Here is a 12,898-nt window from a genome sequence, read left to right as displayed (position 1 = left end):
CTTGAAACAGGAGGGCCCGAATATTATACATTTGGTGAGTCTTTTGCTGGCTGGGAGCTGCCCCCAGGATGAAGACATTACCTCCCAGGCGTTTCAGGATGAATTGGCTGTGTTGGCTGAGGGTAATTCTCAGAAGAGGGGTATAGCTGTGAGCCGTTAGCAGCCAACATTTTCACAGTAGTTAGAGGACATGTGCCCCTGGCTGGTAGACTGGCTCTGCACGGAGCACCAACAGTGTCTACTACTGAGTCCAACGCTGGAGAAAGGAGCCTGGAAAGAATGAACAGAGTTCAATTTTATAAATGTTGACTCCATTGGAAATGTCCTCATGCTAGACCTCATCTTCTTTGTGCCTTGCAAGGTGGTGATTAGAAGCAACAGTGTAGCGGAGCATCAGATTGGCAATGGCTATTTGGGGAGAATGAACTGTTTCTTCTGCATAGGCCATTGGAAATAATTTGTCAAACTTCCTTATCTTGTACTTCATGACACTGAGGCCTGGAGAGGAATCTGACAAATGCGAGGTTGGTGATTTAATGAGTCACTAAACATGCTCCAGGGTCAAAATGTTGTCACTGTCCAGTATTAATCTATCAAACTAATATAGGGAATGGCAGAAGATGAAAAAAAAAAAAAAAGAGAGAGAGCCTCTTCCATTTAAACAAACGCCCTTTATAGTTGTCTTCTGAGAAGCAGTCTTTCTTACTTGTCCCACTGGTAATTTTGGAGAAAAGAATCTAATTTGGCTGTGAGAACAGACTCTTGTTCCTTCTAAGTTCTTACTAAAGCTGCAGCAGCTCAATCCATCTGTTTACTAGGCTGGCCCTAAGGGACCATGTGGGGAGTAGTGAGGGAAGTAATTTGTCACCTAGTACATCGAGTCACTGTGGAATATTAACTCCCTCATTATCACTGTGTGCAAGACATCCACTTGCCCAAATGGACACATTTGTCATAGAGCCCTATGGGGAAAGCAACATTTTTACCGTGAAATTTTGAAATTTCTTAGTTCCTTAATTACACTTAAAAGAATCTACAGATATTAATCTATATCCCAATTTCCTGAAGGTTCAACCTGCTGTGAAATAGTGCTTTCTCTGGGAAGACAGCATTTCTGGGAGAAAAAAATAAAATACATTATTACGTTGCATAACCAAAACAGACGGTTCACACTCTACTTGTAAGAGCAGGTAGGTAAAAGGGCTTAGAAACTTAATGAGCTTGTTCATTTTCTCCTCTCCATTTGCTCTGATTACTTCATGTTTATTTTAATCTAATCATAAAGTCCTTAACTGTGTACACCTTTTTAATTATTTTTTAACAATAAGGCAAAACATAAAAACAAATTAATTGAGTTGTTGGTAAAGAGATTTATTTCTTTTCCTTCTCTGATGATGAGTATTGTTGATAATGATAAAATAGAGGAGAAATTTTGAAGATTTTTCAGAGGGTGGTAAAATAAGCTGCTTTTCTGTTTCCCTAAATAGATTGAATATTGGCCTCTTTTGGTTTCTGAGTTTCTTGAGAGGACAGACAGTGGAGCATATAAGACAGAAGAACTGGAAGCATGAAGTGTTGGGTACAGTGGCAGCCATTCAGGACTGTCCCCTGCCTATGAAACCTCACAGCATTCAAAGGCATTTATGAAGGTTTCCAAATATGGAAGAGCTGAGTCCAGTTTCAGAGTAAACTCAGATATTGATGAACATGATTTGGAGTTGGGAAGAGAGGCTTAGATCCAGTGTAAATCCTTTGGATCTGGTTGTGGAAGTTAACACACAGGCAAACATTCCTGTTTCAAAAGGTGTGATTTGTTTCTTTACCAGGTAACAGATAACCAGACACTGCTCGCTCCTTTAACTTACCACCAGTGAAAACTTATTTGCGTTGATATAATTTTGGTTATTTGGTTATTTATTTAGTCACAAAAGGACAGCAGAATAGCATATATTTTGTCATCAACAGTGAACTTACAGGGGCCAGCCCCATGGCCAAGTGATTAAGTTCCTGCGCTCCGCTTTGGCATCCCGGGGTTCACCGGTTTGGATCCAGGATGCGGACGCACCCACTGCTCATCAAGTCATGCTGAGGCCGCACCCCACATAGAGGAACTAGAATGACCTACAACTAGGATGTACAAATATGTATTGGGGCTTTGGGGAGGAAAAAAAACCTTAGCTAAAAAAAAAAAAAGTGAACCAAAAAAAAGGAAATAGTCCAAGTGTTGGAGAAGTGGTAAAAAGTTGAGATGCAGGGGTATTTTACCAGGCAAATGAATTTCTATGGCAGGATATTGCTTGAATGTGTGTAGATCACACAACAAGCATGTAGATATGTCTGTGATTGATAGCCGAAGAGAAGAAAAAGGGAAAAGAGACTGAAGAAATTGCAGAAATCTCATTTTCTCTTCTCATCTTCTCCAGTTCCTTCCTCAAGCACTCCCTCGGTGGAGGAGAATGTGAAGAAATGCATTCAATCTAAAAGCTTCATGTATTGTATTTGTATGTATTATATTTTATATATTAGAATGAACACACTAGGTAAGAGCATTGTTATTCCCTATTACTAGTTTAAAGTCTATCTGGAGTAGTATGAGGATATACAAATAGATAAATGAAATAGGTAGAGGACTGTGGAAAGAAATAATGTATAGATTTAACTGGTAGAATAACACATCCCTCCACTCCTGCAAGTTTACACTAGACATATCAATACTGCTCTTATGTTTACAGATAGTAGTTGTGAAAAATGCTCACCTAATCTTTTGTTCTACTCTAGACTAGATTTTTAAAAATCACGTTTCAAATATAATACTGTATTTGAGCAGCTAAGTTGTCAATTAGGGGTAGAAGAAACAGGCCTTTGGGAAAGACTGGGTTTTTTTTAAGGTATACTTTTTTGTTTTTCTTGGTGAGGAAGATTGGCCCTGAGCGAACATCTGTTGCCAATCTTCCTCTTCCCCCCACTCCAAAGCTCCAGCACATAGTTGGACATCCTAGTCGTAAGTCATTCTAGTTCTTCTTTGTGGGATGCTGCCACAATGTGGCTTGATAAGTGGGACATAGGTCCATGGCCAGGATCCAAGCTGGTGAACTCCAGGCCGGCCAAAGCGGAGCATGCAAACTTAACCACTTGGCCACGGGGCCTGCCCCTGGGAAAGACTGTTATGGGCTGAATACTTGGGTCCCTCAAATCTCCCCCTAATTCATAGGCTGAAGCTCTAATGCCCAATGTGATAGTATTTGAAGGGGGGCCTTTGGAAGGTAATTAGGGGCTAGATTAGGTCATGAGGGTGGGGTCCTCACGATGGGAGTAATACCCTTATAAGAAGAGAAAGAGACAGGAGAGCTCTCTCTGCCCAGGAGCAGGCGGGGAGGAAAGGCCATATGAGCACACAGCAAGAAGGTGGCTCTCACTAGACGCCGAATGTCCCACACCTTGATGGACTTCCGAGCCTCCACACCTGTGAGAAGTGTTGGCTGTTTAAGTCACTCAGCCTATGGCATTTTATTATAGCCACCCAAATGGACTAAGACTAATAGACTTTGGAAGACAGACACAATTAGCTTGCAGTTTTTGGTTTATTCTGTTACCTCCCCATCATCCTAGAGTTCAGCACCCAATGCATCCTCTATGTCTAATATACACTCATACACAGACAGTTTTGTGTTAGTTGTATTGTGAGAGGAAATGGTGTGGCAGCATTAAAGTAAACTTTGAAGCATGTACGGAATTATAATTAAAGCAGAAGGACAGAAAGGTAATTAAAATAATGTACATTGAAAAAATTGGGTTCTGAACATTTACAAATAGGAATTGAAATGCTAATTGTCAATATATCCAAATTCATAGAATACATTATAAAATATCAAGAAATAATTAGGAATAATAAGAACCCTCATTCTGGATGGGGGTTACCATCTTTGTCTGAACTGTCTCTTGCTAATGTTTTAAAGATATAAAAAAATTACTGATAAACAAACAGTTTTAGTTTCTAGATGGTAAGATATGGAACACATTTTAGGTTCCTGTTTATATTCTTCCATATTATGCAAATCTGGAATATGTATTTATTTCATCTCATAGTTTAAAAATTATAAATGAATAAATCACTTAGCCTTTTAGTCCGGTCACATATCTGGACTTTTCTGCTTTCAGGATCACTTCTCATCCCATATCTCAAAGTAATATTAGGTTTAAATAGATCTTAGATAGTCTGCAACTTGTCTTGTTGGTTTCTTGAGGGTAGAGGCTGAGACCATGCCTCACCTTTGCGTGTTTTCTCAAAGGTTAACATTCACTAAATGATGAGTAAAGGAATGACTAATTACAAATATCGCTGCTTTCGTTTCTGTAATCCAAAAGCCGGCATTTGTTTCTCACTGCCCATAGGCTATAAAGACATACTTTCCAAAGAACATGAACTTTCTTGCTAGATTTCCACTTCGTGGCTAAAACTGAATTTTATTCAGCTGATGGTGATTAGTTCATGCTCTGGTACACTTGTATTTTAGGCCTGTTGGGAATATCCTTCAAGAGAATGATGGTAGCCTCTCTCAAAAGAGCATTATGGAATGCTCTCAAAATACAAATTTATACATGCAGAATCCCAGCCCAATACAGAGGCTGTAGACACAGTCCCAAAAAGGCGCTTCTTCTTTCCGGGTGAAGAAACCTGATCCATACATATCAGCCATTCTTAGTTTGTAAGACTTAGTGGGAGGAGAAATTTTCGTCTAAAGCACGTATCTAAAGATGCAGAGAAGTTCAAAACTAGGAACAATGCAGGGATTTCTGTGTGGTCTTGCTGTCTTTCACATTCAGCAAAGCTCGCTGTTTTCCTTCTAGGTGTAGTCAAGGCACTGGGTGGCAAACCTCATCAGGCAGCTTCCAGCCTCCTGGTGGAAACTCAGTATTCACATCCAAGCCTGTCAGAGACGGATTTCCTTAACCTTGGCATAAGAAACAGCCCAAATCTGACATTTGGCTATTTCCATAATTTGCCCAAAAAAGGCTTTTTAATGTTGATTTCTGACTTTGTAAGAATAGTAAACTCCTTCACTGAATATCATTCTTTCTTTTACTCCTTCAAAATTCAGGGGAACAGCAGGACTCCACTGCCGAATATGGAAACAGTAGATGCCTACAAGTCAGTGTGGGCCAGGAAAAGCAGTCAAGGCTACCTAGTATAGACATTCACTTCCACCTTTCATGTTTTTCTCACCTCAGGATTCCTTGTCTTTTCCTGAAAATTATTCAGTGTCCTCAGGTGTCTGCCTAACTAGACCACCTAATTCTGTGTTCAACCTCCTTGAGAAAAGCCCATTCTTAAAATTAGTCCTCTTTCCCAAAATATCATTTTTTAGTTTATATTTTAGCCATTAATTTAGAGAATAGTATTTAAACAATCAATATTAAACTGCTAACATTGCAACAATGAATTTGTGACCTGTTTTTGGAACATCTACATTTCTAAAGAAAAAAATTTACATTATATATAAAGGTCCATTAAAATGTTGGGTATTTTCACAGCAATATACATTCTAGAAATCTGTTAAAGGAAACAATATTTACACATTTTTTGAAACTCATGCAAATACATATAAATGTGTATTTCAGTACTGTTTATAATATTTAAATAAAAAACATAATTGTCTAGGAATAGCTAGATAGATTTCAGCACAATAATACTATGTACAATTATGTAGAATTATGCCCCTGTTAGCAATTATGGTTATTAATAATTCAGACATTCATTACAAATTCACATTTCACCTTCAGGATGCTAAAATTTATTAATTAATAAAGTTAATGTAAATATAAAGCTTAATATGCATGATTATATGAAATCTAGAGAATTTATAATTCCCTAAATAGTAATAATTAATATATTCTGTGAGAGTATGGATTATTTTTAAAAATTGATACTATACTCACTTTCTAACTTTTCTGTGAGGAAAATGTATGTTTTCATTATAACTAGGATAGAACATTATTTTCCAAAAAATAAAGCAGTATATATTATAATAGAAAGTCAGTACAATGTAGAAAATAATACACATACACATATATATCCATAGGATTTTGGCAGATATGTTTCTGTATATTTTATAAATAGATGAATATATAAGGAATTATAAGTAGAGCATACAGCTTTATTAACTTAATGGTTTATTAAGTTTCCTGCTTATCATTTGCAATTATACCCCAGAGACTAGATAATTTACATATTAAAGTTTGAATGCCATCAGATTAGTAGGTTTCCATAAAACATTCGTTGATTTAAAAAACAGTGTTTCTCTAGGAATGAATCCCCAAAGAGGAGTTGATGAACCAAAGGATATGCTAAATTTTAGGGCGTTTGTTTTATGTTACACTCTTATGACTAGAAATATTAAATAATCTTTGGTTTAACTAGTCACATAGAAAAGTTCCCACTTGTCTAGTCAAGTGCCAACACAAGATAACACTATAAAAATATCTATACAAATAAAAGGAAAAACAATCACAGTAACATTGTTTTAATTTGACAGGTAAAATGCTAGTTATTTATTATTTTAAGTTGTATTTATTTGATTAGATGTAAATTTGGCCATTTTTTCACTTGTGTATTAACGTATATTTTTTATTTGGTGAACTCCCTTTTCATATCTCTTACTAAATTTATATTAGAGTTTATATTTTTTGTACTAGCTTTAAAGTCTTTTTGGTGCATAAGGATGTGGTTTGAAGATACACTTTTGTAAATAATGTTTTAGTGAAAGACAGCCGTGCTCATTTGTTTCCGTATTTGTCTGCTTTTTTCTACAACCATGAGGTAGAGTAGTTGTCACAGAACTTTATAACCTGCAAATGTAAATGTTTACCACCTGGCCTTTGAGAAAATGTTGGTCAACGCCTGTCAGATAGAAGTTGAAAACAATAGGGAAAAGTATATGTCTTTATGTTTAATCTTCGTCTTTAAAAATGTTTCATTAAAATTGCTCTTTGATATCATATTCTTGTACCTGAAGTGTTTTTTAAACATTTCCTTAGCTCTGGTTTGCTGGAAATGAATTTTCTAAGTTTTCATCTACAAAATTTTCCGCATTCTTTTATCAAGACTTTATTTTTTTACACCAATTTTAGGTTCATATCAAAATTCGGAGGAAAGTACCGTATAGAGATTTCCCCCATACCCCCTGATTCCAGGCAGGCATAGACTCTCCGCATTTTCAGTATCCCCTACCAGAGTGGTACAATGTTACAGTTGATGAACCTACATTGATACATTGTAATCATCTGAAGTCCACAGTTTACATTATGGTTCTTGTATATTCTGTGGGTTTGGACAAATACGTAAGGACATGTACTCATCATTGCATATCATACAGAGTATTTTCATTCCCCTAAAAATCCTGTATGCTTCACCTATTCATGCCTCCCTCCCCTGCAAACCTAAAATTCAAATGTCTCATAGTTGAGCCTTTTTGAGGATGTCATAAACTTGGAAACATATAGTATGTAGCTTTTTTCAGATTGGCATCTTTCACCTAGTAATACGCTTTTAGGTTTCCCCCATATCATGGGTTTGATAGCTCATTTCTTTTTAGTGCTGAATAATATTGCATTGTCTGGATGTACCGCAACTTATTTATCCATTCTCCTGCTGAAAGACATCTTGTTGCTTCCAAGTTTTAAGAGTTATGGATAAAGTTGCTTAAACATACATGTGCAGGTTTTTGTGTGGATTTAAGTTCTCAACTCTTTGGGTAAATACCTAAGAGAGCTATTGCTGGATCTTGCTGTAAAATTATGTTTAGTTTTGTAATAAACTGCCTTCCAAAGAGGCTGTACCATTTTTCATTCCCACTAGCAATGAATAAGAGTCCCTGTTGCTCTACATCCTCGCTGGCATTTGGTGTGGTCAGTGTTCTGGAAATTGGCCACTCTAGTAGGTGTGTGGTGGTATCTCTATTGTTGTCTTAATTTGCGTTTCCCTGAAAAAATTTCTTGTGGAGCATCTTCTCATATGCTTATTTTCCATGAGCATATCTTCCTTGGTGTGGAATCTGTTAGGGAATTTGGTTTATTTTTTAATCGAGGGTTTTTTGTTTTCTTATTGTTGAGTTTTAAGAGTTTTTGTATATATTCAATAACAGTCCTTTATTAGATATACATTTAACAATATTTTCTCCCAGTCTGAAGCTTGTCTTATTCTCTTGACTTTGTCTTCCACAGAACATACATTTTTAATTTTAATGAAGTCCACTTTATCGATTATTTTATTTTATAAATTATGCCTTGTTGTTTATCTAAAAAGTCATCACCCTACCCAAGGTCATCTAGGTTTTCTCGTATATTATCCTCAAGGAGTTTTATAGTTTTGTGTCTTATATTTAGGCCTATGATCCATTTTAAGTTAAGTTTTATGAAGAGTCAAAGAGTGTAAAGTCTGTGTCTAGATTCGTTTTTTTGCATATAGATGTTCAGTTGTTCCAATGACATTTATTGAAAAGACTGTCTTTGTTCCATTTTATTGCTTTTGCTTCTTTGTCAAAAATTAGTTGACTATTTTTGTGGAAGTCTGTTTCTTGATTCTTAGTCTGTTTCATTGAGCTATTCCTCTATTCTTTTATGAATGCCGCACTGTCTTAATTAGCATTATAATGTGTCTTGAAGTTGAGTAGTGTCAGTCCTCCAACTTCATTCTTCAAGACGTGTTGACTATTCAGGTTCTTTTGCCTCTGCATATAAACTTTATCAGTTTGTTGACATCCACAATATAACTTGCTGGGATTTGGAGTGCAATTGCATTGAATGTATTGATTAAGTTGGGAAGAGCTGACATTTTGACAATATTGAGTCTTTCTATCCATGAACAAGAAATATTCATCCATTTATTTAGTTCTTCAATTGCGTTTATTAGAGCTTTGTAGTTTTCCTCAGACAGATCTTGTATATATTTTGCTATATTTACACCTAAGTATTTCATATTTTTGGGTGTGAATGTAAACAGTATTGTGTTTTTAATGTCAATTTCCATTTGTTTATTTCTGGTATATAGGAAAGACCTTGACATTTGTATACTAACCTTGCGTTAAAAACAGTTTTTAACTTGTCTTATAATTTCTACTTTGATCCATGTGTTATTTAGAGGTGTGTTGTTTAATCTCCAAGTATTTTGGGATTTTCCAGCTATCTTTTTGCTATTGATTTCTGGTTTAATTCCTTTGTGGTGTGAGAGCAGACATTGTATGATTTTTGTTTTTTAATGTGCTAAGGTTTATTACGGCCTGGAATGTGGTCTTTCTTGGTGAAGGTATCACGTGAGCCTGAGAAGAATGTGTATTGTGCTGTTGTTGGATGAAGTAATCCATAGATGTCAATTATATCCAGTTGATTAAAGGTGTTGTTGAGTTCAACTATGTCCTTACTGATGTTCTGCTTGCTGGATCTGTCCATTTCTGATAGACAGGTGTTAAAGTCTTCAACTTAAATCCTGGATTCATCTATTTTCTCTTTGCAGTTCTATTAGTTTTTGCCTCATGTATTTTGATGCTGCATTGTTAGGCATGTTAAAGACAGGTATGTCTTCTTGGAGAATAAACCCCTTTATCATTATACATTGTCCGCTCATTTTCCCTGGTAACATTTGTAACTGTGAATTCTGCTCTATTTGAAATTAATAGCTACTATAGCTTTCCTTTTTTTTATTATTATTAGTATTAGCATGGCATATCTTTATCCATGCATTTACTTTTAATTTACGTGTCTTTATATTTAAATTGTGTTCTTTGTAGACAACGTGTAGATAGGTCTTGTTTTTTAATCCACTCTGACAATCTCTGTCTTTTAATTGGTACATTTAGACCATTGACATTCCAAAGGACTATTAATGTACTTAGATTAATATCTAGTATATTTGTGACTGTTTTCTATTTGTTGCCCTTGTAAAAAATGAGGCAGATGGGGCTGGCCCGGTGGCGCAGTGGTTAAGTACGAACATTCTGCTTTGGCGGTCTGGGGTTCTTTGGTTAGGATCCTGGGTGCGGACATGGCACTGCTTGGCAAGCTATGCTGTGGTAGGCATCCCACATATAAAGTAGAGGAAGATGGGCATGGATGTGAGCTCAGGGCCAGTCTTCCTCAGCCGAAAGAGGAGGATTGGCAGCAGATGTTAGCTCAGGGCTAATCTTCCTCAAAAAAAAAAAATGAGGCAGCACTGAAGCCCTTATGAGAGCAAGACCCATTTTTTTTTCCAAAGGCCATGATTAGGAATGTGTTTGACCCCACAGACATCTGGGATGAGCCTCTTTTCAGTCACCATGTCTTCAATTCATCAGCTTTAAACTTAATAAAGCCCCACTTCTTGAACATATGGATCTTCTTGCAGCCAGTTAACTTGAACTTGCATAGGGCCTCAATCACATGCTCCCTGTTCTGCAGTTTGGTTCAGACATCACGAATTGGCCAAGGTTGACCCTGACCACTGTGCCCTGGGGCTTTCTGAAGGCATCCCACATACTTATCTGGAGCCTACACTAGGGACAGTGTGAGATTAGACACGAGTGTCCACTGGAAAGGGCCGTCTCCACAACCTTTAGAGCAACCCATGTGAGCAGCAGGCCGTATACACTATCGAGGGAGATGTTATTTGCAGCCGTTGCACACTGGCCGCTCCCATGAAGAAAAGAGCATGTTTGGCTTAATTTGCTGCATTTTTTTTACTTTTTTTAGTGCTTGTCCTGGAGTTTGCAATATATGTTCACAGCTAACCCAAGTCCAGTTTCAGGTAACACTATACACATCGCTGGCCGTGTGAGTACCTTATAATAACAAGATAATCCTATCTCCTCCCTCACATCCTTTGTATCATTGCTGTCATTCATTTCACTTATACATAAACATATATATATATAATGCATAAGCATATATAATTAAATATATCGTTGGTATTATTATATTTAAAAAACTATTATCTGATCAATTAATAAGAAAAATAAAAGTTTTAATTTAACCTTAGCTATTCTTTGATGTATTCCTTTCATTATGTTGATCTGAGTTTCTAACCTATGTTATTTTTCTACTCTCTAAAGAACTTCGTTGAAAATTTCTTGCAAGACAGTTCTACTGGCAACAAATTCCCTCACTTTTTGTTTGCCTGAGAAAGTCTTTATTTCTCCTTCACATTTGAAGGATAATTTCACAGGGCAGAACATTTTAGGCTGGTGGTTGTTTTCCTTCCAATACTTTAATTATTTTACTCCACTCTCCTCTTGCTCCTGGTTTCTAAGGAAAATTTGGATCCAATTCTTATATTTGTTCCTCTGTAGATAAGGCGTATAATTTCCCCTCTGGAGTCTTTTGAGATTTTTCTTTTTATCTTTGATTTTCTGTAGTTTGAAAATGGTATGCCCAGGTGTAGTTTCTTTGGCATTTATCCTAGTTGGTGTTCTATGAGATTCCTGGATCTGTGGTTTTGTGTTTGATATTAATTTGGGGAATTTCTCAGACATTATCATTTTGCATCGTTTCTTCTGTTCTTTCCTCTCCTTCTGGTCATCCCATTATGCATGTATTATACATTTTGTACTTATCCCACAGTCCTTGGGTTATCTTTCTATTTTTGCCATTCTTTGTTCTCTTTGCTTTTTGGTTTTTGAGGTTCTATTGACATGTCCTCTAGCTCAGAGATTCTCTCCTCAGCCATGTCCTGTGTACTGCAAGCCCATCAAAGGCATTCTCACAGTCATTTAAAATTCTTGGTCTGATAATTCCAACATCCCTCCTGTGTCTGGTTCTGATGCTTGCTCTATCTCTTCAAATGGTTGTTTTTTACCTTTTGTTATGCCTTGTAATTTTTTTCTTGATAGTGGGATGGGACGTACTGGGAAAGGGAACTGCTGTCAACAGGCCTGTAGGAATGTGATGGTGAGGTGTGGAGGGAGGGGAAATGTTCTATGATCCTATGATTAGGTCTCAGTCTTTCAGTTAACTATATGCCTCTGGACTGTGAACTTCACAAGTGTGTCTCAGTTTTTTCTTTCCCGGGTTAGGTGGGACACGATGGCTAGAGTGGGTTGGAGTTGGGTTTTTCCCTTCGGCCAGGTCAGTTAGGCTGTGATAAGACCCCAGCAGGTTAGTCTCTGGTTAATTAGTTTCCCCTGAGGGCAGGCCTTGTGAAGAAGAGCAGAATGCTCTGTGGTATTTCAAAATGGTTCTTTTCCCCTTCCTTCTCCCAAAAGCCCAAGAGGATTTCCTCAGATATTTACTATGAGAGTCTGGTTGAGCTTCTGGAGGTAAATCTCACAAAATTGCAGGGGCCTCCCTGTGACTGGGGTCCCCTGGAGGTTTTTCTTTTTAAGATTTTATTTTTTCCTTTTTCTCCCCAAAGCCCCCAGGTACATAGTTGTATATTCTTTGTTGCGGGTCCTTCTAGTTGTGGCATGTGGGACGCCGCCTCAGTGTGGTTTGATGAGCAGTGCCATGTCCGTGCCCAGGACTCGAACCAACCAAACACTGGTCCACCTGCAGCGGAGCGCTTGAACTTAACCACTCGGCCACGGGGCCAGCCCCGCCCCTGGAGGTTTTAACTCTTAGAGTCCACACTGGACCTCCAGCATTTCGACATTTATAATTCAGGTTTTCTTACCCTGGCACCGGTTCCCGCAGAGTTTTCTCCCTCGGAGTCTCTGCTCTTGTAAGCCGCAACTCCCTGCATTGGCCTGTCTGTCTCTCCAATCTTGAGGGCTGCGTTTTGCCTTGTGTCATCCCCTCTGTTAAGCGTCCAAGAAGAGTTGTTGATTTTTCAATCTGTTGAGCATCTCCCTTCTTGTTGGTACAGAGTGGCAACTTTCAAGTTCCATATACGCAGAGCTGGAAACTGGATCCCATACTTTTTTGCATGTAATAAACT

The 12,898-nt window shown here is 37.5% G+C and overlaps 1 non-coding gene across 1 annotated transcript; it reads right to left on the bottom strand.

Annotated features, from left to right (window-relative positions):
* Nucleotides 1-10,565: 10,565 nt before the first annotated feature.
* Nucleotides 10,566-10,701, bottom strand: LOC123286778 (small nucleolar RNA SNORA70). Its single transcript, XR_006529581.1, has one exon. It is a non-coding gene; the product is annotated as a small nucleolar RNA SNORA70 (small nucleolar RNA).
* Nucleotides 10,702-12,898: the final 2,197 nt, after the last annotated feature.

Source organism: Equus asinus, chromosome 6 (genome assembly GCF_041296235.1).
Source record: "Equus asinus isolate D_3611 breed Donkey chromosome 6, EquAss-T2T_v2, whole genome shotgun sequence".
Classification (NCBI taxonomy): Eukaryota; Metazoa; Chordata; class Mammalia; order Perissodactyla; family Equidae; genus Equus; species Equus asinus.
The sequence above is the reverse complement of the archived record's forward strand: the minus strand, read 5'-3'. Positions and strand labels throughout refer to the sequence as shown.